We start from the raw sequence: 25,886 nt of genomic DNA, 5'->3' as shown, positions 1-25,886 counted from the left end.
TATATAATTAAAAATCAGTAATAAGAAGATCAAGGAAACACAATTAAATATGAGGAAATCGAATAACATACTGCTGAGAAGCTCCTGAGTAATAGAACAAATAAAAAATGCAATAAAAAAATTCATTGACTCAAATGATAATTAAAATACAACAAACCAAAGCCTTTGAGATCCAGCAAAAGCAGTGCTTAGTGGGCAATTTATAGCAATAATTGCAAACATCCAAAGAAAAGAAAGAATCCAAATCAAAGCATTAACACACCATCTCCAAGAATTATAAAAAAAAAACAAAACAGCAAAGCAAAACTACAGTCACCAGAAGAAATAAATCATAAAGACTACAACAGAAATAAATAAATTAGAAAACAGAAAAACAATAGAAAGAACAAGACAAGAAGTTGGTTCTTTGAAAGGATTAATAAATTAACAAACCATTGGCAAATGTAACAAACAAAAAGGAGAAGATAAAAATAACACACATAAGAAACGATATGGGTAATATCACATCAAAACCAATGGAATAAAAAGGATAATAGAATACTATGAAGATTGTACTCTAAATACATATGAAAATCTAGAAGAAATGGGTACATTTTTATAAAAACAGTAATTATCTAATCTAACACAGATTAAAATAGCAAACTTCACAAATATTTTAACAAAAAAGAAATTGATAGGGTCATTAAAAAACACTCCCAACAACGACCAAAAAGTTCAGGCCCAGACAGCTTTACTGGTGAGTTCTACCAAACATTCAAAGAGATGACACTAATTTCACTCAAACTATTCTATAATATGTGAGTGAAGTTTTACTAAAGGTAATACAAAAAACAGCTGCAACCACACATTGACAGAGAACTTCCAGAGGTTCAAGCTGGATTCAGAAGAGGATGTGGAACAAGGGATATCATTGCTAACATCAGATGGATCTTGGTTGAAAGATTATCATTCAGCGAATACCAGAAAGATGTTTACCTGTGCTTTACTGACCACACAAAGGTTTTTAATTTTGTGAATTATGACAAGCTATGGACAACACTGCAAAATATGAGTATTCCAGAACACTTAATTGTACTCATGATGAACCTGTACAAAGACCAAGAGGCAGTTGATCGAACAGGCAAGGGAACACCGAATGATTTAAAATTAGGAAATGTTGTGCACCCGGGTTGTATTCTTTCACCATACTTATTCAACCTGTATGCTGAGCAAGTAATCTGATAAAATTAATTATATGAAGAAAAATGTGGCACCAGGATTGGAGGAAGACTCCTGAACAACCTGCAATATGCAGATGATACAACCTTGCTTTCTGAAAGTGAAGAGGACTTACTGAAAAAGATCAAAGCCACATGCTTGGGTATGGGTTGCAGATCAATGAAAAGAAACAAAAATCGTCACCGCTGAGCCAACAAACAACATCCATATCAATGTAGAAAAGATTGAAGCTGTGAAAGACTTCATTCTTCTTGGATCAATCATAAACACTCATGGAAGCAGCAGCCAAGAAATCAATGGACGTACTGCATTAGGCAAATCTGCTGCACAAGACGTCTTTAAAGTTGAAGAGCAAAGATGTTACCCTGAGGACTAAGGTGTGCTGGACCCAAGCCATGGTATTTTTAATAACCTCATATGCATGTAAAAGTTGGACAGTGAATAAGGAAGACCATAGAATAATTGATGCATTTATGTTATGATGTTGGAGTAGAATATTGAAAGTACCATGGGCTACCAAAGGAATAAACAGATCTGTGTTGGAAGAAGTGCAGCCAGAGTGTTCCTTGGAAGCCAGGATGGCCAGACTTCGTCTCTCATACTTTGGACATATTATCAGGAGGCACCAGTCCCTGGAGAAGGATATCATGTTTGATAAAGTGGAAGGTCAGACAAAAAGAGGAAGACCCCCAATGAGATGGATTAGCACAGTGGCAGAAGTGATGGGTTCAGGTGTAGCAACAATAGTGAGGTTGGCCCAGGACAGGGCAGTGTTTGTTCTTTTGTGCAAGGGTCACTATGAGTCGGTACCAACTCCATGGCACCTATTAACTAACCCACAGTTTGGTAGGTTGAACACATCCAGTGGTGCTGCAGAAACAAGGCCTGTCTTCTATAAAGATTGCTGCTGCTGTTAATTTCTGTCTAGTTGGTTCCAACTCACAGAGATTCTGCATCGGGTTTCCCAAGAGCAGCTGATGCATTTGAACCACCAACCTTGTGGTGGTTCACATAACCCATATATTTCAGCTCTTAACACATGGTCATCATGTAGTGAGAGTTGAATGAACAGCAGCTAACAACAGCAGCAATTCCCATAACTTTGCTGAGGCCCTAGTTTCTTTGATTCAGTCTATCTCCTGAAGTCTTGCTTCTATTGACGTAGCCACTGAACTCTGAACAAATTAATCCTTTTTTTTTTTTTTTTAATGTTTAAATGTACCAAATTTTAAAGTGATCTCATGGACTCAGTCTTTAAATCTTTTGCCCTGACCAAAGAGTTAAAAACAAGTTAAGAGACTGTAAGCTTCTAAATAATAATGAATAACCACAAAACACACACACAAACAAATCCATTGCCAAAAAGTTGACTCTGATTCTTGGCAATATTTTAGAATAGACTAGAAATGTCCCATCGGGTTTTCAAGGCTGTAATCTTTACAGAAACAGACTGCCATATCTTTCTCCCACAGAGTAGCTGTTGGGTTTGAACCTCTAATGTCATGGTTAGCAGCCTAGCACCTAATCCACATAATACCAAAATTAAATTGCTCTACCTATATAGACATAAGAGTCCTAGTGTGGCACAGCAAGTTGATGCGCTGGACTACAAAGTTGGTTTAAACTGCAAGGTCTGCAGTTCAAGCTCACCAGTCACTCCTTGGAAACCCTATAAAAAGTCGCTATGGGTCAGAACCAACTCGGTGGCACTTAACAACATAAAGACATAGGAGTCCTGGTGTGCACAGAGGGTTAATGTGTGGGACTTCAAAGTTGGTTTAAACCATAAGGTCGGCAGTTGAAGCTCACCAGTCACTCCTCGGAAACCCTATCGAGGGTAGCTATGAGTCAGATCCTACTCAATGGCACTTAACAACAACAATATAGACATAGACATACAGACATTTAAGATTCTCATTTTGACTAATAGAATTGTCTTCCCTGAGAAGCAGTCTGACATCATGGAAGTATTTTAACCTGAATTTGAAGTTATTCAATCTTTATAAATCAAATAAACCTATTCAAAATAGTCACACAGAAAGAAAGGGAGAAACAGTAAATAAATGTACCTATACCTTCTCCTCTAAGTTAAATTTTATGTAAACAACTGGTGACATTTTTAATAGATGTCAATAAATTTTATCTCTGATATCCATCTCAAGAAATCAGAGATTCATTCATTTATTTATTTAATAAAAACTTTTGAGTTCCTACCAGGTTGCCACCTTATCTAGATTGTTGTTGCTGTTGTTACGTGCTGTGGAGTCGATTCCGACTCATAGAGACCCTGTACAGGGTTTCCAAGGCTGGAAATCTTTTCGGGAGTAGAAAGCCTTCTCTTTCTCCTGCAGAACAACTGGTAGTTTCGAACTGCTGACCATGCGGCTCACAGCCCGATTCGTAACCACTACGCTACCAGAGCTCTTAGATTGTTGTAGTTACTGTTAAATGCCATGGAGTTGGTTCCGATTCTTAGTGACCCTGCGTAAGGTTTCCAAGGAGTTGCTGGTGAGGTGAGTTTGAACTGCCAGCCCTGTGGTTTAAACTGACTTTGCAGTATAGCACTTTATCCCACAACCCCACATCTTATGTATATAAATAAATCAGAAAAAGATGGTTATAGGACAGATACAATACATCCATAACTATAAGAGGTTTTCAAACAGTTCATGGGGAAATTTCATTTTCTTTTTATTCTGTTTGTCCATGGACTTTTTGAAGTCCCCTCATATAATAATACTTACACACACTGTCAAGTTGATTCTGATCCATAGCGACCCTATATGGGTTTATGAGGCTATAAATCTTTATGGAACAGAAAACCTCATCTTTTTCCAGAGAAGTAGCTGGTGGGTTTGAACTTCTAACCTTGTGGTTAGTAGTATAGTGTTTATCCTACAGAGCTACTATGGCTCCTCATATAGTAATAATAGAGAATATTATAATCAGTATAAAATACTATGAATACAGAGTAGGAAAAATTCCTTCCAAAAAAAAAAAAAAGAATCAGGTAAAGGTTTCATACCAAAGCAGCATTTTAGCTGAACCATAGACACAGAAGGTATAAATAAACACAGAGAAATGGTTCTGTTACTCTATAAACCTTAAGTATCAGCTGCTAACACTAAAACTAATGTAGTTATTTTTCTTCAACAGACCTTATGTTACTAATTGTGCTTTTGGAAACTTCTTAAGGACACAGAATTCTTCCAGAATCCCAAGGATAAAAAATAAGATAGGAAGTTATAAAGGAGTTAGAAGATAATAGGAAGTGTTTGCTCTAGAAATTACTTAAAAAGCACAGTCATCCATGTATCCATTAACGTTAGTGACCTCTTCAAAAGAAACCATATGAGTCAGAATCATTATTTTCCCCCGAACTACCAGCTGTTATGTTAGAGAAAGATGAGGCTTTCTGCTCCGGTAAAGATTTAAAGCCTCGGAAACCCTGTGCAGGGTGGCTATGAGTCGGAACCGACTCAACGGCACATAATAACAACCTAGTTTTTGCATAATATAACTTTGCCTTCTTTGTGTTTCTTCATTTTTCTAGTTTTTAGGTGCTGACGAGTGGGAAATGAGTCGTAATAGCCTTATGCACAACAGAATGAAAACAATGCCCAGTTCTGTTCTAATCTCACAATTGTTGCTGCACTTGAGCCCATTGTTGCTGCCACTGTGCCAGTCCATCTCTTTGGGGATCTTCCTCTTTTTTGCTGACCCTCCACTTTACTAACTATGCTATCCTTCTCCAGATACTGGTCCCTCCTGTTTATATGTTCGGAGTCTAAGAGACAAAGTCTAACCATCCTGGCTGCTAAGGAGCATTCTAGCTGTACTTCCTCCAACACACATTTGTCTACTATTCTGCCCTAATTTATCCTTAGTTTTATGTTTATCCTTCACCTGCCTTCCTATTTATTTCATTTCTCCAAATTCTAATTAATATGTATTTGCCTTTCTTTTATTTTTGTTTCTTTAAAAGTTTCTCTTAATTTGGCATCATTCTGTTATCTTGCTCTCTTGTGCACTGGTGATAAAATAATGATAGGATTACTCTTTGAATCAGTGTAAAGACAGCAGTAGTCCCAAGAGACAACATATCTAAAAGTACTTCCTAGAGAATTAATTTTGTATATCTCAGAACTTAACCTTCAAATATAACATTAGCTCTTGAAAATATTTCTTTTGATGAGAAATATAAAACAGAGCTTACTGTATACTTAATTTCTACATAAATGGGACTAGCAGCCAAATCCTCACTTTATACAGTATTAGAATATTAATCCTGTAGCAAGTCACTATCCTGCTGCCTTTTAATATCAATCCTTTAGATAAGGTTACATAGTAAAGGTAAATATATATAGTTGATACTAAATTGCTTATTACTTCTATGCCATTTTAAACAAATGTACATTAAATGAATAACCTATCAAAATGAAAGAAACTTTTCTAAAATAAAATGTTTATCAAACTAATTTTATCCATAGAAAATGTCAAGACCACAGTCTTCATCAATTCAGGAAATCTTAATGGGAGCTGTTAGTCAAATACTAATGGCAAGGTTTTGTCCTTTTGTTCTACGATGAAGAGTATTATGATTTGTGGTGTACACAAATGTTAGATCCAAAGTTCAATTTGTTCCAGTGCCTAAATGAAATAACACAGGAATGTGAAAGAAGCATTAGCCAGGGAATTAGGAAACTGGGGTCAAAATTGTATCTCAGTCACTAGCTAACAACTCTGTGGACTTGAACCTTACCCAAACCTGCTGCTATCAAGTCAATTCCAACTCATAGCAGCCCTATAGGACAAAGCAGAACTGCTCCATAGGGTCTCAGAGACCATAAATCTTTATGGGAACAGACAGCCTCATCTTTCTCCCATAGAGCAGCTGGTGAGTTTAAGCCACTGATCTTGCAGTTGGCAATTTAATGCTTAACCCACTATGCTTCTGGGCCTTGGACAAGTTACTCCTTCAATAGGCCTATTTTTTTTAAGTGCCATAGGTAATATTTTCAATATGGAGAGTACAAGAGCAATGAATGGAATATGAGAAAAATATCAGAATCATATGGAATATTTTTTCAAATTATACACAGTTCTGCATGTCCCTGCACTTTTCCCCATAGGATATGTACTGAATCTCATATTTGAATTTCAGAATCTGGGAGATGAGGCCAGCAAAGTGTCATTAGAGGAGAAATGGGCAGATACATGCACATTTGTAAAAGCTCCTCAGGGGATATCTATATCCAATCCATCCCTCCTCCTCCTTCCCTAGTGACAACCATTAAGATAAATGCCCTTGAAGTTTCTTTTCCTTGATTCGAATGATGTGTCTATGAAGCAACATGCATGGCACAATATTTATTCTACATATTATGGGTAAATTGTGGTTGTTATTGTTATGTGCTATTGAGTTGTTTCTGATTCAAGTGACCCTGTTTAGAGTTTCTGAGGAGTGGCTGGTGGATTTGAACCTCCAATCTTATGATTAGCAGTCCAGTGCTTTGCCTATAGCACCACGTCAGGACTCCATTATGGTTATGTGAACTTTAATTATTCTGATGTGTATCCGTTTTCCAAGGTTGTGTCGTTCCATGCTGTTGAAAAAATATGAGAATCACTCATGCCACTCATGACCTCCTTTTATTCTCTTTGAAAACCAAGCAATATGAGTTATGGTGTTGGAGAAGAAAATTCAAACTATCATGGACTGTGCATAGAACAAATCAATCTGTGTTGGAAGAAGTGCAGCCAGATTTCTACTTCAAAGCCTCGTTGGTGAAACATAATATGGCTCATACTTTGGCCATATTATCAGGAGTGACAAGTCATGCTTGGTGAAAGTGGAGGGTCAGTGAAAAAGAGGAAGATACCCAGAGAAATGGATTGGCACAGCGACAGCAGCAATGAGCTCTAGAATAACAACAATTGTCAGGATGGTTCAGGACCAGGCAGTGTTTCGTTCTGTTGTATATAAGGTCGCTATGATTCAGAACTAACTTGATGGCACCTAACAACAGTGCAACAGCAAATTAACAATATCTGTGGGAAGAAACTATAGAGAAGTCAGCTACCTGGCCAACTGATTGGAAAGGACCCATATTTGTGTCTATTTCAAAGAGAGGTGACTTAAAGGAATGAGGAAATTATTGGACAATACCTTAATATCACATGCAAGTAGACAGGGAACTGTCAGAGGTTTAAGACACATTCAGATGAGGAAGTAGAATGAGGGGTATCATTGCTGACATTGAACGGACCTTAGCTGAAAGCAGAGAATACTTGAGTTTTATTGTCTATGCAAAGGCTTTTGACTGTGGATCATGAAAAGCTACAGACAACATTGTAGAGAATGAGTATTATGGAACACTTAATTGTGCCCCTGAGGAAGCTGTACATAGATGAATAGGCAGTCATTCAAACAGAATAATGGGGCAATGAATGGTTTAAAATCAGGAAAGGTGTGTGTTGTATTCTTTCACCATACTCATTCAATCTGCACAAGGAGAAAATAATTTTAGAAGCTGGATTATATGAAGAAGAACAAGGCATCAAGATTGGAGGAAGACCCATTAATAACTTGCAATACACAGATGATACACCCTTGCTTGCTAAAAGTGAAGAGGACTTAAAATTCTTATTGATGAAGCCCAAAAACCACAATCTACAATATGGGTTGCACATCAATGTACAGCAAGCAAAAATCCTCACTACTGGAGGATAAATAGATAAAAGATACATAGAGAAAAGACTGAAGCTGGGAAACACTTCATTTTGCTGTGATCCACCATCAAAATTCATGGAAGCATCAGTCAAGAAATAAACGATGTACTGCATTAGGCAAATCAGCTGCACAAGACCTTTTTAAAGTGTTCAAAAAAGAAGATGTCAGTTTGAGGACTAAGGTGCGCCTGACCCAAACCAGGTTATTTTCAATAGCCTTGTATGCATGTGAAAGTTAGACAATGAATAAGGAAGACCATAGAAGAACTGATGCATTTGAGTTATGTGTATTGGAACAAAATATTAAAGGTGCCATGGACTGCCAGAAGAATAAACAAGTCTGTATTGGAAGAAGTACAACCAGTTTTAGAAGCCAGGATAGCAAGACCTCATTTCTCATACTTTGGATATATCGTAAGGAACCAGTGCCTGGTGAAGGACACCATGCTTGATAAAGTATAGGGTCAGCAAAAAGGAGGAAGACCCCCAATGAGATAGATGGATGCAGTGGCAGCAGCAATGGACTCAAGTATAGCAGCCATTGTAACAATGGCTCAGGACCTGACAGTGTTTCATTCCGTTGTGCATAAAGACCCCTATGAGTCAGCACTAACTCAAAGGCTCTTAACAACAACTACTTTGAGGAGGCAGCTCTTTCATCATCATATTTTGAATGCCTTCAAAACCTAAAGTGCTCATCTTCTGACACTATATCTGACATTATCTAGCCTCTATTCATAAGACTTTCATTGGCTAAGCATTCAGACATAGTACACCTCTCCTTCTTCCCAATATGTATTGGTCTGGAAGTTATGCTGAAACCAGTGCACTGGGGGTGACCCTGCTGGTATTTAAAATGCTAGTGGCATAGCTTCCAGCATCACAGCAACTTGCCAGTCACCACAGTGTAACAAACTGACAGACGTGCGGTGGGTTTCTACTGATGCTATTGTTAAAAGTTGCTGTAAAATTGGCTCTGACTTATAGTGACCTTATATACAACAGAAGGAAACATTGTCCAATACTGTGTAATTCTCACAGTTGCTGTTACATTTGAGCCCATTGTTGCTGCCACAGTGTTGATCCACTTTGCTGTTCTTCCACTTTAATAAGCATGAGGTCCTTCATTAGGGATTTGTCTCTTCTGATAATATGTCCAAAGTATGAGAAAAGAGGTCTTTCCATCCTGGATTCTGAGGAGCATTCTTTCTGTACTTCTTCCAACATAGGTTTGTTTGCTTTTCTGGAAGTCCATGGTACTTTTAATGTTCTCCTCCAACACTATAACTCAAATGTATCAATTTTTCTACAGTCCTCCTTATTCACTGTCCAAATTTCACATGCATAGGAAGCTATTGAAAATACCAAGTGTTGTGTCAAGCACACTTTAGTCCTCAAACTGACATCCTTGCTCTTTAACAATATAAAGGGATCTTGTGCATCAGATTTGCCTAGTGAAATAAAGCTTGATATCTTGGCATCTGTTTCCATGAGTGTTGATAGTAAAATGAAGTTATTGACAACTTCAATTTTTTTCTCCATTTGTTTTTGTTGTTAAGTGCTGTCAAGTCAATTCTGACTCATAGCAATCCTGTATAGAGTTTTTAAGAAGTGGCTGGTGAATTTGAACCTCCAACCTTGAGTTTCAAATGGACCTTGCGGTCCAGTACATTATCCTAAAGTGCCACATCAGGACTCCTTTCTCCATTTATCATAATACTATTTATTAATCCAGATGTGAGGGTTTTTGTTTTATTTTCATTGAATCACAACTCATACTGAAGTCTGTGGTCTTTAATCATTAAGTATTTTAAGTCCTATTCACTTTGAACAAGCAATAATGTATCATCTGCATATCACAGGTTGTTAGTGTCTTCCTCCAATCATGATGCCACATTCTTCTTCACATAATCCTATTTATTGGATTACTTGCTTAGCATACAGATTGAATAAATAAACCAACCCTGGCTCACACCCTTCCTCATTTTAAACCATTCAATGTTGCCTTGTTCTGGTCTAGCAACTGTCTCTATATTTATGTGCGGGTTCCTCAGCAGCGCAATAAAGAATACCCCATTCTTCACAATGTTATCTATAGCTTATCATGAGCCACACAGCTAAAAGCCTTTGCATAGTCAATTAAGCACAAGTAAACTTCTTTCTGGTATTCTCTGCTTTTAACCAATATGCATCTGATGTAAGTACTGATATCCCTAGTCCCATATCCTCTTCTGAATTTGACTTGAGTTTCTGGCAGTTCCTTCTTTATTCATGGTTGCAGCTATTATTGAATTATATTCATCAAAATTTTGCTTGCATGTGACATTAATGATATTGTTCTATGATTTCCCCCATTCCTTTCAGACACCTCTGTTTGGGATGGACTCAAATGTGGATCTCTTCCATTCAGATGGCCAGGTAGCTGTCTTCCAAATTTCTTGGCATACATGAAAGAGTGCCTGTATGCTGCTTCAGTTTGTTGAAAGATTTCTATTTCTAGTGCATCAATTCCTCAACTATGTCCTCAATGTTTTATATATAACCAGCTGACTAAATCATATAAACTTGTTGGTTTGCCTAGAAAAGCATACAGACTTTCCTTAAGTTTCTGTATTAACTTTTTCCATTGGTCTGTGGAATTGATCCATGCTTAGCAGTGATTATGACCTGCAAGGAAGAAGTGCAGAACAATTCTCTCATATATAACAATGGCCAGGGACTTAAGGTTGACATGAACTTTTTCCAAGTCAAAGTGTTGTCATTGATCACTTCAGGTTAAGTCAAGGATGATTCACACTATAGGAAGAATTGCCGAGAAGGTGTGCAAAAATAACAATTTTGTTATCTCATTAAGAAATTCTTCCAGATAAATAAGGTAAGATTAATCTTGTGGGGATCTCCATAGTTATCTACCTGAGTTTTATATAACTTGTAAATGGTGTTTCCTAAAATCTCTGAAGGTCTCTTGTTATCACTTCTAAGATACAAGTTGCTATGTTTTCTAGAGGGAAGCAAACACTTATTATTTGATGTGTGCCAGCTGAAGAGCATTCTAGTTATGGATGAAGAATGGAGTTGAGTTTGTAAACTCAGATTCAGATTTCCTCTCCTATAATGGAATCATGTACATAGGAATCCTTTTGGGTCCATTCAGATGCCTCTGTGGGACTTTGGCAAGGAGAACTGACACAGATATGTTGATACTTATGCTACTTGCCCTTCCATGATTCATTTGTCTCTAACCAATGAGTCTCAGGTCTAATGGGAAGGGTTAAGTTTTATTTTTGGTTTTAAAAAAGCTTTTAGTAAAGTACTCCTTTAATTACAAAGCAAATTTTGCATTACTATACAGAATTCATAGATGTGAAGAAGCAAATATAGGGAAATACAGTTTTAGATAGAGTCCTGGTATAACACCATAGGATTAGCACTTGACCTCAAGGTCAGTTTGAACCTCAAAGTTGGTGGTTCAAACTCACCAGCCCCTCCTCAGAAACCCTATACAGGGTTGCTATGAGTGGGAATTGACTCAACAACACTTAACAACAACAACAAATACTTCTAGGTAATTAACATTATTAGGCTTAGTGTCAAAATTAATCTACTGACACCCCTCATTATTAGATAATTCACTGAACTTTCTCATAACTAACTCATAAGATAGAAAAGTTTTTTTAAGAATAAATATATGTAAATGGATATTTAGTTTACCTCTCTATTCTTTCCCTGTGGCTGCTCGTGAAGGCGTTAACTTTTTTTTTTTTTTTTTAAGTTTGTATTGTGAATTCAGTGATAGTTTACATGGGAGAACATCAGCTTTACACTCATCCTATTATATTTCATTTCATTGCAATGATTACAATCCCCTCCATGCATCATCACTCACCAGTATTTGCTTCTTTTCTTCTTTTCCATCTGTTTTTATTGGGTGGGAGGAATGTACACCAAAACACTCAGGAATATACAATCATTCATTCAAACACCCAAAGGGTATACCCTGCAAGCCTTCTCCCACAGCCACCAGCACACAGCCCTCTCCCTCCATGAGTCTAGAGTTCCCAGCCACTCCATCTCTCCATGTCATCATCTCTGCCTCCATCTCTGGTGTCGCTGCTCCTCTGAATACGATTCAGCACTCCACTCCTACTCTTCTCCCTTGATGGTCCCAAGGTCCTCCGCTCTTGCATTGCAAGAGTAACCATTCCCCTCTTTTTGCTACAAAACCTCTACCTATACAGTTGCAGCAATCGCAATCAGTCATGATAACAATAACTCACTCTTGAACCACAAGAGTCTTATCCCCATTTCCTTTCACCAGCCCCATCTAGACAGTATGAAAATCACTCATTGGAGATTCTACCTTCCCCAGCATCCTCTGAAATCAAACTCCCTCTTGAAAACTCGAAAGCCAGCCATTGTGGCGCTGTGGGTTAATGCGCCAGACTGCAAAGCCATTTGAACTGTAAGGTTGGTGGTTCAAGCTCACCAGCTGCTCCTCAGAAACCCTATACAGGGTCGCTATGGGTTGGAACCAACTCAATGGCACTTAACAACAACAACAACAACAACCCCCATTTTAGGTAGCTAATGTCTAAAGTGCCCATCCCTAGTAACCCTGTGTATAAAGGGAATGATCCTTGCTGTGAAGATGCCTTCCCTCTTGATTGGTATTTTAAGTTACTACATCCATAAGTATAGGTCAAGTTCATTAAATTGTAGTGAATTACACTTGTTTCCTTTATTAAAAATAAATAAATAATTTTTTTTTTCTTCCTCTAGTAAAGTTCTGATCATCCAGCCATTGAAGCTAGGTCAAATGAGTACTATCTGTAAGTTTGGGCATTCTTGTGCATCTCCCCTCACTTCATAGCTGCTGGATGCTTTACTGTAGGCTATTGCCCTCTGTACCTATGTCCTTGTCCATGGGTTCAGGAGTCCCCAGCTCTCACCATACTTCTGGCCAACCAGGCTTCACCATACTCCAGGTTGACAGAAGTCTATGTAATGTGGTTGGACTCAGCCCACATCTTCATTGCTGCTTTTTCCCCACTTCCACTCATCGGTAGGCCAAAGTGGTCACCAACAAGATTACATGCCTGCTCATGTATTCTCTTTGAGTTTCAGTCTTGTAAGGGGGTTTTCCCTGAAGGGACTTGATTGTTTGCCTTGATGGCACCCCTGCTGATAACTTGCTTGTTCTTGTGATAGTCAATAAGACTGCCATTTTTGTTTTTGATTTTTCCTGCTGGTCTTTCTTTCAAGAAGTATTTTCTGTTCCTCTAGCTGCTCCAGCCTAGTCTGCTTGTCTTGTCAAGTGGAAATTTCCCACCTCAGAAGATTCTGGATGAGGATCAGGATTTCATGGTAGGTCTTATGAACTACAAAGTTTCCGCAAGAAGCCTCTTTCACTGGGCAACTTCTAGCACCTGAAGGAGTTAACTATAAAAAGAGTAAAAAAAAAAAAAAAAAAATAAAAAAAAAAAAAAAAGAGTAAAATAAATAAATATTACAGAATATAAGATAAATTTGTGATAATCTATCTCTCAGACTCTTCGATTTATTGTTGAAGTATTATTATTTGAAAATCACAACACAATGAAGCAATGTTATATTAGTTTTATAATACTGCTGTAACAAACAACATAAATTTATTTTATTACATTTCTGTAGATCACAGCCTGACATGAGTCTCATTCCACTAAAATACAGGCTGCATTTTTCTGTCATCTCTAAAGGTAAACCTGTTGCCTTGACTTTTCCAGCTCTGAGAAGCCATCCAGAATCCTTAACTCATGTCTGTCTTCCTCCATCATCAAAGACAGTAGTAGCATCATACCTCACTGACCAATATTCCATCCTTTTGACAACATCTGGGAAAGATTTCATATTGGGGCCAATCATACAATCCAGGATTATACAAGTAAAAGCTGGACAATAAATAAGATTGAAGAAGAATTGATGCCTTTGAGTTTTGGTTTTGGCTAAGAATATTAAATGTACCAAGGACTTCCAGAAGAACAAACTTGCCTTGGAGGAAGTGTAGCTGGGATATTCTTTAGAAGTGAAGATGGCAAGAATTCATCTTATGTACTTAGTCCTGGTGTAGCCTACAGGCTAATGTGCTAGACTGCAAAGTCGGTTTGAACTCAAGGTTGGCAGTTCAAGCTCACCAGTCACTCCTCAGAAATCCTACACAGGATCACTTTGAGTCAGAGTCAACTCAAAGGCACTTAATAACAACAACTTTGAATATGTCATAAGAAGAGACCAGTCCCTGAAGAAGAAGAACATAATATTTGGTGAAGTAGAGGGTCAGTGAAAAAGAGGAAGAGCCTCAACTAGATGGATTGACACAGTGACTGCAACAATGAGTTCAAACATGGCACCAATTGTGAGCATGGAGCAGCACCGGGAAGTGTTTTATTCTGTTGTACGGGTCATTAAGTTGGAGCTGACTCGAAGGCAACAACAATAAAAACAACAAAACATAGTTTTTTTTTTAACCTGAACAGATAGCAGAAATGATCATTCTACATTATGCAAGAGCAAGGGGAAAACAGCAGCAAAACTGTCTTTATTTCTTACATAAAACAATAATTACTCTTCCATCCTCTTGAACTTCTCAACCTCTGACCTACAGTCAAACTTTCTATAAAAGCTCACCAAAGCAGCAAGTGTTGTTTCAAAGAGACACATACGTATTTTATGAGGCTCTTGGCTTTCTTCCCTAAAAAAGGAATGATCACTTTGATGTCTGCATCAGTTTGTTGCTAAGGATTTTATTGCTGAAAATTACTTGCTATAAAATTCTGCAGAGGGTAAAATAATTCTGCCTGCCCATTCATCTGACACTGCTCCCACCACCACCACCACCCCACTCAGATTTATAGTCTGTTTAGAATCATACGGCCAAAAGGGTTTTAGAAACCATATTGCCCATCGATATCAGACACTTGCATTTTAGGTCACCCCATGCTTATTAACTCCTGGATACATAAGAATCAATCCCATTTTTCAAGTGCAGAGGCCTCATTTCCTGTGTTTATAACTCACTTAGCACCAAGAAATACTCTGATGCCAGCAGTTGTTCAGTATTCTTGAAGAGTTATAATCAGTGAATTTCATAAATGCATGTTCCCCAGTCAGTCTGGTTTCTTTATTCCATTTAAGTCTGGGGAAATAACTTTTAATAGTTTTCAAATCAATTCTTAATTTTTTTTTCTACAGTTATAAGCAATGGACCACTGAAAGCAAGGCCTGCAGTTCAAACAGTTGCTCCTTGGGAGGAAGATGAAGCTTTCTGTTCCCATAAAGATTTACACCTCGGAAACCCTACACAGGGCCACTGTGAGTCATCATGGACTCAGTGGCAATGGGATTGGTTTTGTATTATAGTTACCAAAAGTTAGTAACAAAAGACCTAAGGTTCTTAAATGCAGATGCATTTAACTGGGGGTGGTATTTTTAAATGCAATCATATGAAATGCTTTTCAATCCTTGCTTTACACTTGTGAAGTTTCATATGTATTATCAAATTTGATTCATAAAGCAACATGTAAACTATGTGTTTAACCTTATTCCCATTCAGCAATAAAGGGAAAAAAAGGTTAAAAAATCTTAAGATTACACAAGTAGTAAGCTATGGAGCTAGGGTCCTGGTGTGTCCATGAGGGATAAAGCACTGGACCACAAGGTGGGTTTGAACCATTAGGGTGGCAGTCCAAACTCACCAGCTGCTCCTTGAAAACCCTATAACAGGGTCACTATGACTCAGTACCAACTCCAACACTTAAAAACAACAATGTCAAAACATATGGTTCTCCCTTACCACTTGGTTATGTACATGTGCGTATGAGTTTGTGTGTGCACACTTGAAGTCAAAACTTCACTGTATCAATGGTGGCAAGTAGAAAATTAAGATTATAGCACTGTTATGGATTAAATTATGTTCACCAAAATAAGTGTTGGAATCCCAGCCACTGTACTTATGGATGTAATCCTGTTTGGAAATAGAGTCTTCGCTGTTTTGTTAATTAAATCAAACCCAAGTAGTGGGTTCTCAATCTAATCATTTCTGAGAGAATCACAAGAATGCTGTGGAGAAGACAGATATCATATTAGAATCTCCAAGGAACCCGTAGGACTACCAACAAGGAAGAAATCAACACAGGTAAGACCTTGATTTCAACTTTTAGCCTACTATGAAAAAATAAGTTGTTATTCTTAAAAGCCACCCACTTGTGGCATTTCTGTTATAGCAGCACTAGAAAACTAAGGTAGGCACTAAAATATTAGAAATCCAGCTAGAGAAATTCTCAATAACCAAGTCATATGTCATAATATTTCCTTTCAGAAGAAATAACAGTTATTTTATCATTCTATCAAAAATAGTGGAAAGGGCAGAATTACAGACGATGAAATTAGAAACCTGAATGTATTTCCTTTTATATTACTCACCAAAAACTGGTCTAAGAATCAATGTACTGCCTTTCAGTCATCTGTAGCATTATTGTTCCTTTTAATACCTAAAAGTCTTAGTTCTAATTGTAAAAGAAACTAGCAAAAGCATTTTGAAGGGATATTTTAGCAGTAGCAAACAATAGGCAAGCAAGCACAGCAAGCAGTGAACTTTCTAATTTTATACAAAACTGATGTTAGTGTGAATCACAAGAGATTGCTGATATCTTTATTTTAGTTTTGCGACACAGATTTCCTTACTAAAACTGGTGATAGATCACCTGCATTTCTAAAGTACAAAGACAAAAAGAATGATAGAGGTCATGCTAATGACAAGAATTTTGCAATGTAACCCTCACAACTGAAGCACAATAGTTGTACACTTCATGTACTAATGAAGGTTTTGTTAACTATATGAGGGGATGTCAAAAAGTTCTGAAAAAAAATGTAATGAAAAGATCATTGAATTTTTTCCACAAATGTTTTGAAGCTATATATTCTTTTAAGTTTGTAAATAGAACATTTTAAATCTATGTTATGCTGCTGTTCTTTTTGTTAAGTGCTGTTGAGTCAGTTAGGACTCATAGCAACCCTGTGTAGGCTTTCTGAGAAGCAAATGGTGGATTTGAACCATCGACTTTGTGGTTAGCCATCTAGTGCCACACCAGGGCAATTACAATTCCTTTTCTTGTTTTAAAAACTTCCTACAGCAAAGAGATAGAACTTTATGAAAGCTACTGGAAAATTATTTAGGAAAAACATGCCAACAAAAGACCACTTAGTTTTATAAACAGGAAGAAAATGTTCCTGTCTTTGAAAAACAACATTTTCTGGAAATTTTGGTGCAGTTGAATGATAAGTCAATTTTCCTTAAAAAGATCTTACTTTCCCCACCTCACTGCAAAAAAATATACTGCTTGTTTCCCCAGGCTATTTTAAATTGTTTAGGTTTATTTACTACTTATTGTCTTATTAATGGAAACAAAGATATATAGCCAAGCTAGGATGGATTTCAAATTTACAGTTACTAATTACCTAGAAAACCACACATTACTTTCTTTACTCTTAGAGACCAAGAGATGTAAGGGTGAAGATCCTTTTGGTGTATTGATTTCATGGTAATTGATGTGCTTATGGCTATGGGTCTTAACCTACTAGAAGGCAATTAACAACATTTCTCTTTTATAATGATGACTTTATTTTCAAGGATTCAGTCTCATTCATAATAAGTTTTTATCCTTCCTAATGGAGAATTATCTGTTTCGTTACATTGCACATTGAAACATTCTATATAAAAGATGCTATGCAATGTGGAGTGAAGTGGCTCTGTAGGATAAGCACTGTACTAGAAACCGCAAGGTCAGTTTGAACCCATCGGCCACTCCATGGGACAAAGAAGATCGTTTCTGCTCCCACAAAGATTTACAGCCTTGGAAACCCTATACAGGGTTGCTATGAGTTAGAACTAACTCAGGGGCACTTAACAATAACAACAACAATGCAATATGACAAGTTTTGGTATTACTAATGTGCCTTAGTATCATGTATTTTTTCTGTGAAGAAACAATAAAAAAGAAACTGAACTTGTCTTTATTGTTTTTTTCTGCTTTGTTTAACCCCTGAATCTAGCACTCACTAGTTGTTTGTACAAAATGTAAAACTTTTATTGTGTCTATTATAAGAACCGACTCAGCAGCACTTGACAACAACTATAGCAGAAATTAAACAAAAACAGAAATTAAACAAACCAAAACCCCCCATACCAATTTAGGAGAGAGAACACAATGAAGTGAGTAAACATCACAGATTTACAGGCATGTAAAATTACATGAAAATGTCTTCAGAGTCTGACAGAAATTCATGCAAATGCATAAAGAAAAGTAAAATAAAGAATAGTTAAACTTTTTCTTATGTCCATGAGAGACAAAACGACCTGCCTTGGGATTGCCTCCTGTATATCTTATGAATGGCATCTAGGTTCATATTGGAAACCCTAAAGGACCTTGCCTTATAAAAACCAGTAAGTTGCATGTTTTATGGCTTATAATCTTTTCAAAGAGACATTCTAATGAGAAAGTGGGAAGGCACCTATGTGTTGTGGAATTACAAGGTGGCCTTTTGCTCCTAGTTTTTGAACTCTACTCCATCTGGCCTTTACACAGGTAGGAAGCCTCACTCAGTAACTGACCCATGGTGGATGTAGTAGTGATGTGCTGTAGAGTCAGCTGTAAATCTTTACAAGGGTAGAAAGCATCATCTTTTACCTGGATGGAACAGCTGGTAGTTTCAAACTGCTGACCTTGATGTTAGCAGCTAAACTTGTAACCACTACCTGTATCCAGATTGGCTGCAGTGGGAAGAGAAAGAAGGAACTAGACTTTAAAAAGCCTGTAACACATAACTCAGATAGGATCTTTTGATTGACAAGAGCCTGGAGAAGAATGTATCATTTAGACATGGGGCCCTGGGCTAATACCTTTCTGTGCTGTGTTCTGGTGTGGGTTAATGTGCTGGACTGCAAAGTAGGTTTGAACCACAAGGTCAGTGGTTCAAGTTCATTAATGGCTCTTCTGGTCTTCAGTCATTAGTGTCTAAAGTAGCAAATGTGTTCTTGAGATGATCTCTAAATTCAACGTCATATTTTGGCTCTTGTGGACTTTTAAATTTTTTCTTCAGATTCAGCAATTCCTCTTCAGTTCTTTAGTCACCGCTTAGTAAACTATATGATTATCCAATTCAAAATGGCCAATATCAGTCTATTTCTGCTCAGCAACGTGTAGGATAGGAGCACTGGTGGCATAGTGGCTTATGCATTGGACTAATAACTACAAGGTCAGCAGTTCAAATCCACCATTCACTCTGAGAGAGAAAGATGAGACTTTCTGTTCCTAAAAAGACTTTCCTCTGAAGCCTTGTACAGGGCTGCAATGCACTAGAATCAACTCATGGCACACAACAGCAACAATGCCTTTATTGATCTTTATGTGTTTGGTTTCATTTTTGACGACTTCTTGGAGTCCTGGTGTGGCACAGTGGGTTAATGTACTGGACTGCAAAGTCGGTTTGAACTGCAAGGTCGATGATTTAAGCTCACTTGCTCCCTGGAAATGCTATACAATAATTACTGTAGATCAATATTTTGTGAATACAACCTTCTAATTATTAATGGAAGTTTACAGTTGCTTCTTCTAACTTTGAATAATACCCCATCATGAAATGAAGATTCTGAAAATTTTGCTCCATCCATATCATTAAGGTCAACTATACTTTGAAGAGGCAGTGCTTCCTAGTTGCATTTTTTGAATGTCTTCCAACCTGAGGGGCTCATCTTCTGGCACTATTAGATAATGGTCTGCTGCAATTCATAAGTAGTGGCTAACCATTCAGCATTGTTTCGCCTCTCCTACTTCCTCATCCATTTTAATCTGGAAACGTCACTAAAACCTGTCTACTATGGCCCTGCTGTTATTTAAAATATCAGTGACATAACCTTCAGAATCACAACACACAAGCCACCACAACATGACAAACTGACAGATGAGTGGTGAGATTTATAGAATACTTAACGGAAAATTCTCTTTTGAAGAAAATGAAGGAGCAATTGCTGTGTTTGTTTTGAAAGGGGAGAAATTTTCCTAATGTGCATTCATAGACTTAAAATGGATTACTTCTAATAAGAGGTATCTGATTTTCAAATACATAACACCACCACAATGACGTAATAGCAATACTGGTAGATTTCTACCCTAAACTGTTTCTATTTTAATTACTTACGAGAATTTTGTCATAAAAAAGTTTTTAATACATCCATAGATTCAGCCAATTGACATCACAACTGAAATTATGTTAGTCTTATTGCTTATCAGAGAGTAAAAGAGCACTCAGGTATAGCAGGAAAGTTGAACACAAGAAAGGAGAAAGAAAATACGAGAAAATGTCCTCTATTTTAAAGAAATACTGGATATCGTCATACAAGTGAAGCTCACAGTATAATGGAGAAAACTATGTGGGTTGTTATATTTATGATATAATCTAGAACATCCTAAAATCAGTTACACACACACACACAAAGCACATATGATTATTCATAGTTTAGAATAGTGTCTGACACAGGCTGCCCTTTTAATAAATGTTAAACAAATGATTAAATAAGATTTCTTTGCCAATCATGAGGTATAGGAAAAGAAGCATATCATTTTTTCATTAGTGGGAATGAATGCATCTTATTCATCTGTCTGTGCTCTAAAATTCTGCATAACCTCTAAGTTGAGTTCTTACGATGTTAGTCAGGGTTCAGTAGGAAAACACTTATCATTTTAAGTATTTCAATTCATCGTGGACTTCTTACAAGGCATTAGGCTTTCTTTCTTTTTTTTTTTTTTCCTTTTTTGGATTTCAGGAACAAAAATGAGTTTGTAGGGTGATATGGGGGAAGGAATCAGGCATGTTCTATACAAATCAGAAATCAAGAACTTCATTTATATGAACACACAATGGCTTTATAGCTGTACCATAGCATGCTGTTTATCTTCTACTGCTTCAGTGGCACACTGCAATGGATGGGCCTCAGAGCTGTGAAAATTCAATGAAGTTCTGACCCTTTCTACCTCTTAGTCTCAAAAGGATCTTTCCCATGGATGGAACATAAACCTGATCCTGCTAGCAAAGGGATTAGGACTTCAGCAATCATAGAGGTTATTTTGCATTTATAATAGTGAGAAATCAACAGATATTATGAGAGACTCATTGGTAAGGAGAAATATTTACTAAAGAATAGCAAGTGTATTAGGAGGGAGCAGTCTCTGGAGAAGGACATCATGATTGATAAAGTGGAGGGACAACAGCAAAGAGGAAGACCCCCAACTAGATGGCAGCAACAATAGGCTAAAGTGTAGCAGCAATTGTGAGGATGACACAGGACCAGGCTTTGTTTTGTTCTGTTGTGCATAGGGTTGCTCTAGGTCAGAACCTACTGCAATTTTGGTTTTGATCCTAGTACTGGGTAGTAAAGGCATAGCGTGTTAACAACATGGACTTGATCCAGAATGCCTGAGCAGCCCAATGCATAACCCACAGCATTACCAGAGCTTTTGGAACTCAAATTCCTCAGAGCAGCTAGTGGGTTCAAATCCTTTAGTTAGCAGTTCAGTGTTTAACTCACCATACTACCAGGGCTCTTTAATACTTTGGAAGGAGTAGTAAAATGCTAGGGTAACATATCATCCAAACAGCTAACCAAGTCTAGAGGACTGCAGAGGAAGACTTCCAGGAGAAAATGACATTCAAGTGGCAGCTGAGAGGATGAGTAGAAGTTACCTGATGCAGACAGTGTAGGCGAATGTGGGAGTAGGGTAGTGGAGACAGTCTTCCTGACAGTGGAGAGAGCATATTCTCTCTTAGGCTGGAAGAGATTCAGTAGTACATACAGAACTAAAAGAAACCCATACAGCTGGATATAGTGTACAGAGGAAAAGTGGCAAGAAAGGAAAATGGAAACGAAACTCCATTTGTGTGAGCCAAGCACTGCACTAAGTACTGAATATATGCTCAGCTTGAACTCAGAGTGTTTAGGGATTTAGAGATGATGAGAAAAAATAGAAAACAAACACTTAGATCAAACCATGGTCTGCCCCAAATAACACCACCCCCAACTCTCTATGTTCCAGTGAAAACTTCAGCAGTGTTAAAAGTTGGTACATGGATAGACTAGCAGGCTATGAAATAATCTTAAGATAACTCCCCAAATCTTACCTTTAAGATCCCTCAAAATTAAGACTACTAATATTTAAACTCAGATTTGAGAAAGTCAAATTATTATTTGTTCTTTGTTATTTTATATGAATCAAAAACATTATTTTATTTTGTTATTGGCTGTTAATATAGGAAAAGAATAGATGAAGTCCCTAAGTGATATAAATGGCTAACATCATCAGCTGCTAACTAAAATGTTGGAGGTTTAAATTTACTGCATTGTGGTTCAAAAGAAAGAGCTGGCAATCTGTTTAAAAAAAAAAAAAAAAACGCCACTGAAAGCCATATGAAAGATAGTTCTGCTCTGACTCACACAGGGTTGCCCTGAGTGAGAATGAACACAGTGGCAACTGTTGTTGTTTTCTTAATAACAGCAATGCTGATTGGAAGAGAAGAAATGGACACTTATAGAGCATAAAGTACTGCCCAAAGGTGACATGAAGGCACTGGTATCAGAGGAGATGAACTTGTCTGTATATAAGAAGAGGCTACAGAGAGGGATGCTGGGATAAGGCTGAATATATTAATGGCAGCATCTCAGTTTGCATGCATGTTTTCACAAGTATAACTAAATGGTTTCCTTGTTTCCTTTGTTCATTCACTCAACATCTTTATGGAGGCACCTATCTTGTGCTGAAAACAAAACAAAGGCTTAAAGATGAAGAATGAGACAATTATACTTTAAATGCTGAGCACATGGTGCTGTAAGAACTTGTTAATGCAATCTAAGGAGAAAGGAGGTCAGAAAGGCTACCTCCATGGCAGTGGTAACAGTGCAGAGTTTGGAAAACAGATGAATTATTAAAGAGAAGAAAAGAGCAATGGTTAAATACAGAGTCCTTGTCTCTGCCAAGTGTGTAAACAAATGAAGAAGCTAGGAGTGAATTTGGAAGTTCAGATTTAATGGTACTGTGACTAGCAGATATACTAGCAACAAAGGGCACACAGAATAAGATCAGACAAGTGATGAATTGAGATGGTTTCAAAACTCAGAAGCAGATGGCAAAAAGCAATTGCCAAAACACCAGTGAGAAATCTGGCGGGTACAAATTTAGTTCTGAACTAAACACATCAGGAAAAACAAAAGCACAATGTCTGACTGGTGACATCTCAAAACTAATATCAGAATGAGAAAATAATTTGATCTTAATTCCATTTTCTAATTATGGTTTCAACAAAAGACTAACAATCTATGTTGTTGTTAAGTGCTGCCTAGTCAGTTGTGATTCGTAGTGAACATATGTATAGGGTTTCTGAGGAGCAGCTGGTGGGTTTGAACTGTCAACCATGTGGTTAGTAGTGCAGGGCTTATCCTACAGTGTCACACTTTATAGAACCAACTAAAGATTAACTAGGAGTACTTTCAGAGTCCTGATGTGGCTTTGTCGGATAAGCACTGGACTGCTAAACACAAGGTCAGCAGTTCAAACCCACCAGCTACTCATCAAGAGAAAAAAGAGGTGTTCTGGTCCCATATAAATTTACAGCCCCCAAAACCCTATTCAGGGTTACTATGAGTCAGAACTGACTCAATGTCACCTAACAACACAGCAACAAGGACTGACTAAAGAAACAAAATATTCCATTTCTTTTATAGATGTCATTAGGTGACAGTTAATGAGATTGGAAGAGTATGATATATATAATAAGCTATTCTTTAGTGTCTCAAACTTCTATTCTGTAATGTTGTTCTCAAAATGGCATTTGAATAGTTTTACTTTGAATCACAGTGTTCTCTTTTTACACAGTTAAGAAACTTCTATACAATGTGGGCAACCAAACTTTTCTGTTCTCACTTGCTCAGACTTATTTTATCCAGTTTATCAGGAAAGGTGTGTGTCAGGATGGTATTCTTTCACCACACTTATCCAATTTGTATGCTGAAAAAATAATGCATGAAGCTGGATTACATGAAGAAGAATGTGGCATCAGGATTGAACGAAGACTCATTAACAACCTGCTATATGCAGATGATACAACCTTGCTTGATGACAGTAAAGAGCACATAAAATATTTACTAATGGAGATCAAAGACAACTGGACCAATAAGTAGCATCATGATAAATAGCATCATAAAAAGATTGAAGGTGTCAAACACTTCATTTTGCTGGGAGCCACTATCAACACTCATGAAAGCTATAGTCTCGAAATCAAACAACATATTGTATTAGGCAAATCTGCTGCACAAGACCTCTTTAAAGAGTTCAAAAGCAAAGATGTAGTTTGAGAACTAAGGTGAACCTGAACCAAGTCTTCAGATACTTCATATGTATGTGCAAGTCGGATAATGAATAAGAAAGGTCATAGAAGAATTGATGTATTTGAGTTAATGATGTGGGAGAGACTATTAAAAGTACTGTGGACTGCCAGAAGAACAAACATATCTGTTATGGAAGAAGTACAACCAGAATGCTCCTTAGAAACCAGGATGAAGAAACCTTGTTTCTCATACTTAAGACCTATTATCAGGAGATGTACATCATACTTGGTAAAGTCCCTGGAGATGTACATCATACTTGGTAAAGTGGAGAGTCAACAAAAAGGAGGAAGCGCCTCAATTGAGATGGATTGGCACAGTGCAGCAGCAATGGGCTCAAGCGTAACAATTGTGAGGATGGTGTAGCATCTGACAGTGATACATTCTATTGTGCATAGGATTGCTGTGAATTGGAACTGACTCCATGGCACCTAATAACAACAACAATACAGATCATCCAGTTAATTATAAAAGGCCTACTTTCAGGATTTTATTGGCAGAACCAAAGATAAAATCCATGAAGACAAATGTAAGTGGCAATGCTTTGAGGGCACATTAAAGTTATTTCTAAGCATCTCATATCAGTAATAACAGCGAAGAGCAAAAAAGTAGAGGACAATTATTGCTGGTGAGGTTGTGGAGAGACTGGGATGCTCCTGCATTGCTGGTGGGATTTCTAAATGGTCTGACCTCTCTGGAAAGCAATATGGTGTTTCCTCAAAAAGTTGGAAATAGAAATTCCTTATGATCCAGCAATTCCTCTACTTGGTATTTACCCACAAGAAATACAAGCCATAACACAAGTATCTATATGCATAACAATGTTCATAGCAGCACTATTTACAAGAGCAAAAAGATGGAGACAGCCTAAGGGCCCATCAAATGAAGAATGGATAAGCAAACTGTGGTACATACACACAATGGAATATTATGCTACCTTGAAGAATAACAAGGAAGCTGCAAGCCACTGCATAACATGAATGTTGAGAGAAATTAGTCAGTGACAAAAGGAGTAATACTGCATAGAACCACTACTGTAAAAAACTAAGAAAAAGAACCCATATTAAAATGGGGGCATCCTTTGCTGGTTACCAGGATGTGGTGAGTAGGGAAAGGGAGGGAAGGGAAAGTGGAGCACAGGGTAGGGAATAACACAGGATAGTTTGGGTGCTGAGGAGAGGGGCAATACAAAATAAATGGGAGGAGAATGGAAGAACAAGGCAGATGGGAGAACAACTAAGCAGGTTTGCATGGGCTAAGTGGGACGGAGGTAAATAATGATTTATGCACAACCTTGGAACAACAGGGCTCTGGGATATAAGGATTGAGACATGGTTGGAAAGGTCAAAAGGGAGGGGGGTATTAAGAAGCTTGGCTGTCTTTTGAATATTGGTTTCCCATGCATACCATTATAAAATAGACAATTGAAGGGGAAAGAAAGGAATATCCAGACATATGACCATATATAAAT

This window comes from Chrysochloris asiatica, unplaced genomic scaffold (genome assembly GCF_000296735.1).
Source record: "Chrysochloris asiatica unplaced genomic scaffold, ChrAsi1.0 scaffold00299, whole genome shotgun sequence".
In the NCBI taxonomy this organism is placed as follows: domain Eukaryota; kingdom Metazoa; phylum Chordata; class Mammalia; order Afrosoricida; family Chrysochloridae; genus Chrysochloris; species Chrysochloris asiatica.
Note: the sequence above shows the minus strand (reverse complement) of the source record.